Consider the following 5,286-nt stretch of genomic DNA (forward strand, 5'->3'; position numbering starts at 1 on the left):
TTCGTTTTTAAAAAAAAAACTTCAAACATTCTAGAAAAGTCCTAACTGAAAGGAAATGAGGGAAAGAAAAAAGCAGTCGGTTGTTGGGTGTCACGCCCAAAATTTAGACAATTAAATATTAAATTAGGACTAAATCCCAATCAATATTCCATCATCCAAATCCTAGGAGTGAAATTAAAAAAAAAAAAAACTAAACGCCAACCAAACCATCCACCATCATTTCATAACTAACCAATTCCTCCAACATTAAACTAACAATAAATAGTCAAAATAACTTAAATAATGTACAGTTACAAACCATGTCAAATTAACCCAATACTAAAGTCATAAAAAAATAAATAAATACATAAACTAATATCAACCATAAACTCAAGAAAACAAAAGAAATCCAAGAGACATGTCCAACAACTATAGTTCTTACACGTCACCACCGTAGCCTCAACGAATCCTGCAAAGGAAGCTCGGCTATGCTCAAACAGAACGCACCCAAGTTGCCAAGAGACAAAACGAGTCAGTATACAGGTATACTGGTATGAGTACAAGATTTAACACCCACGTGTCCATCAAACACAAACAAAAATACATTTAACTCTTGTATTGGGACAAGACAAGTAGTTCCAACCGCACCGAGACGAAGGGATAGTTTCCCGCGATACGGTGGTATTCTTGTCCGTACACAACTAAATATAAATTGAGTATAAAATAAACAAAATATAAATAAAAATATGGTGGGTCAGCCCTGCATAAAAAGTTAGTAAGATCCACCATTCTGCAAAAAAAAATATAAAGTTAGTATAATTTAGTCATAAGTAACTTACTGAAGAAGTATAAAAATGCACCGTTTCATACTTAAATAATTCGAATTAGCCAAAACTCAGAGAATAAAAGTTGTACAGAATCAAATTTCCTAAAAGGTAGCGTGGAAGAATTTAGTAGAAACTAAACAAGTTGAGAGAAAAACTTAATAGAAAATCCTAAACGAAATTCGATCAAAAAATCTGGAACTAAAAACGAAAAGAAACTGCTGTAAGATGAATTTTTTCAGAAAAGTTCAAAACACAAAAAGTGTGCAGAATAATATTTTACTTCATTTTACGCGAAACTAATAAAATGAGCTCGTTTCTTGGGTTAAAACAACATCTAAAGCCTGCACTGCTAAAATGAATAAAAAACTATTGTAACCAAGATCATCCGATTACAAATTCTAATCAATCTTTTTAATAAAAAGTTAAAACACAAAATTGTCTCTAGAATCACGTATACATGCTTCTGCTCAAATTTCATAATTTATCGAGGTCGTGTACTATTTTTCAAGATATACAATTCAATACAATTCATATTATAACAATAAACTCATAATTAAATTCTTTGTACCTTAACTCCATCACTTCGGCCCATCACTTCCAACCTACACATATATCTCATTTGCCTCCCGTATACCTAACACCACTCCAAAGCCAAACTTACACAGGGATATCGTCCCGAGTTTGACTCACACTCCCCGGATGGTTAGCATATACGTACGCGCGTAAATTAAATCACTCGTCTACTTATGAGAACGAGGCAACAATATATATATACACAATCTCTCATCTACTCATGAGAACAAACACAACAATGCCAAGCCTAAGGTATTCAAATAAATCTCATAATCCTCATTTTTTTTCTTATACACTCTTTCTCATCATCACTCAAATAAAACAATAATCCATGGAGTCATGGTGGAGTGTAAAGAATTTGTCTATGAGTTCCTAATTTATTTTAATTTCATATGTCCATGAGTGTGATTACAACTATAAAATAAATACATATAAAAACCATAAACCTAGCATATACAACTAATCAAAATAATTAAAATCAATCTATCATCTACATACAAATACAAAATCAAACCAATATCAAATAAATAAAAACAAAGAATCAATCCATCATCTAACCAATATCTATAGATTCTAAGTTTATTTCAATTTTCATATAACCATGAGTGTGACTACATCCACAAAATAAATATATACAAAAATCTTAAACCTTACATGTATCTAATCAAATCATGAAATCAATTCATCATCTACATACAAATACAAAATCAAACCAACTTCAAATCAATAAAAATAAACAAATAAAAATAACGAATTAAACATAAATCAAGAGAAGTAGGTTTTGTACTCACAATATTTTTTTAAAGACCAAAAAATTATTTAAAGAACTAATGGAGTCACCAAAATAAAACCCTAACTCTAATCTTCCTCTCCTTTCCTCTTTTTGCCATTGAAAGGTGATGTTAATATGTTAAACATGAGATGCGCATACATAGGGTAGACCATGTGTTTTAGCTAATGTAGGGGGTATGTGATTAGTATGGTTGTGTGGACCATCACAACACATTAAGCCGATTGGGGGTATTGCATTTGTTAATGTAATGTCAATATGATTTACTAACCTGGTATTACCACCTTTGTTGAATGGATCGTTGCATTATGTGTGACAGAGGTTTAAGGGGCATTGGGTTGGTTTGTTTGTGTATTACGTTACGTGACTTAACGTACCGTGTGTTGTTTTTGTCTATCGATTTGTGTTTTCAAACCATCATGTAACACGGACACCAAACCACAGTTCACATTACATTGTACTGGGACAAATGTTACAATTTAGGTTGTCCATATCACAGTTTTGTTGTTGGTAATGTGTATCGGTATGATTGAAGAGGGATGTGTGTTTGTGTGAAATTGTCATGGAGAAGTTAAACATTGATGGTTGCGGTTGTTGTAGTGATCTTGCAAGCGTAGTGTAATCAGGTAAATAATGTATTGATGTTTTCGTGTTAAACTTTTTAAGCGCATTTAACTGAATTATGACAATGCATGTTTTAGAAAATGTTGTTGACAACAACATTCAGGCAAGTGTGTGTTAAATAGTACTATACAGTTGGTGTTTAAGATTAAATAGTTGAAATGAAATGCAAATGGCTACATCAAGACTGCATGTATGTGTGCATTGCCGATGGTGTTGTCAGTTTGTAATTTGTTATATGGCAGAAAAGTAGATGTATGTGATGAATGGGTTTGGAACGAATATGGTGTAAGCAAATGTTGTGTGTTATTTTGGGTGTGGGTTATCGATGTTTGGTTAGATAAAGGTATGTGTATTTGCTAAAGTGGCATAGTGGTGTGTTAGCAGACATCATGCATGTGTTGGTTGGATGTGGTTGCCCAAATTTGTATTTGTAATTGTTTGTTATCATATGGGATGTGTTGGCATGTTATTACATCATTGAATTTTGTCACAATATATGTGACCTGGTTATGTACTGTTAGTTATTGCATTACAGTATGGTTTGAACTGGTTGATTTGTATTAATTTTTGGGAGTTAATGTGACAGGTAGCTCGCAGATACCAAGCGGATGACGGAATGTAGGAGGAAGGATGCGTAACTCAGGGAAAGGTACAGCATCGTCAACAAGATTAGCAGCTCGAAGACAAACCAAGTTACCATTCAAAAATAGTAAACAGCACATTGTCGGTGGTAAAAAAGCATGGAAAATGTTGTCGACCCAACAAAGCTAATGTATTGGTTAAATATGACTGGGGTTATTGAAACAGTTGGTGAAGTTCAGCTAGGTGAAGGACACATACGACACTTGTAGAAAACCCCATTTTGGTTAATGGTTGACACTATATGGACTAATAATCTGACGGAAAAAGCTTTCAAGAAATGTAACGGCACAGTTTGTCGTATAATACAAACATACAATCCAGCTGATGAGAAGTTTTACATAGGGGGAAATGGCATACCACTCCGGAATAGTGATATAAGACTGATCTTCGGGATCCAATGTGGTCGGGATAAAATGGATTTGACGTATGGATTGAAGCCCCCATCTGATTTCATACAGTGGCGTTGCCTACACATCAGAAGGGTATCCTCCAAAGTAATCAAGGATCTGTTGCTTGAAGTGATAGGGGTAAAACACAGCGTAATGAAGAGGATGTTGCGAAACTTATATGTCTATACATTTGCACGAAACTTTTTTTTGCAACTACCACTAAGTCTATTAGATGGGCTTACGTCCGAGCCATTGACAAGCTAGAGATGTTGCGACTGTATGATTGGACAGCGGCAATCCGCGATACGTTGATTTGGTCACTGAATGATTTCTACCATAGGCCGGAAAAAGCGACGGGATGTGTGGTAGCTTTGTTGGTAAGTTGTAATTTCACACATTACATACATACGCCAGTATCATTTTGGATTACACTTGTTGTTTTATGATTAAAATAGTTGCTGTAAGTTATGTTTGTGTTGTAGTTTTTTGTTTGTGAACACACTAACCTAATCGATTTCGGGAGGCCAAAATTGTTTCCACGCTTTTGTAATTGGAACATCGGCAATCTAATTAGCATGATTAAATTGATGGATTTAACAACGGAAAGTGTTTTTAAGGTTTGAACCAATTTGTATTTAAGCTACTAGTTATAGTATAGTTTGCATGGAATGGTTGTGTGACGTGGAATGGTTTTTGCAAGTGAAGTGTGAGAAATTATCCGCTAAAATACTAAAGCGGTATCAGCTGAACACAAATGTCACTGAAATGGAACAGAGACAAAGCGGTGGTGTCAATGTTGGAATGACACAGGAGGTGAATGTGGGCCTTATATCTGTGTGGGATGACAAGGTAGATGGTGCTGCTGATGTGGAAATTGCAGAGCCAGTTTTGAATATAGGAAAACGGACTCCCCAAATAGTGGTGACATTGAAATTGAACCAGAGTCGGGGACCACCAGCATTAATACAAAATCTACGCAGGGTCGGCAAAGCACAATGGTAAAATCCTTGTTGCAGGCAAAGGCTAGCCGAACCTGTTCCTTGACCTTCTTGATCTGTCAAGCACACCAGAAGTGGTCGCTAGTTCTAACAAACAAGAAATAGCAGAAGAAGATCTGAAAAATGCATTGCTTACAATTAAGGATCTGAAGAAGCAAAGAGTGGAGAAAGCCGAACGTGAAAAAGATTTAAAAGCGAGGGTTAGCACAATGGAAAGGATAGTTGGTGTGTAATGCACCAACTTGTTCATGGGTTTTGATAGCGTCATACGTGCAAAAGACGCTGAAATAGAACGTCTAAGCAGGGTTGTGGTAGAGTTGAAAGAAAACATCATCACACTAGAAGATCAAATAGACAACCACGTGGCGCACGAAGTCAGTCAATCAGTAAGGAATGGTACTGGTTTCCAAATTCTATTATCTGACCAGGTTGGAGACAAAGGTTGTGTGTAGAATTTTGTCGTA

This window comes from Camellia sinensis, chromosome 6, assembly GCF_055761805.1.
Source record: "Camellia sinensis isolate YWXY chromosome 6, ASM5576180v1, whole genome shotgun sequence".
Taxonomy (NCBI): domain Eukaryota; kingdom Viridiplantae; phylum Streptophyta; class Magnoliopsida; order Ericales; family Theaceae; genus Camellia; species Camellia sinensis.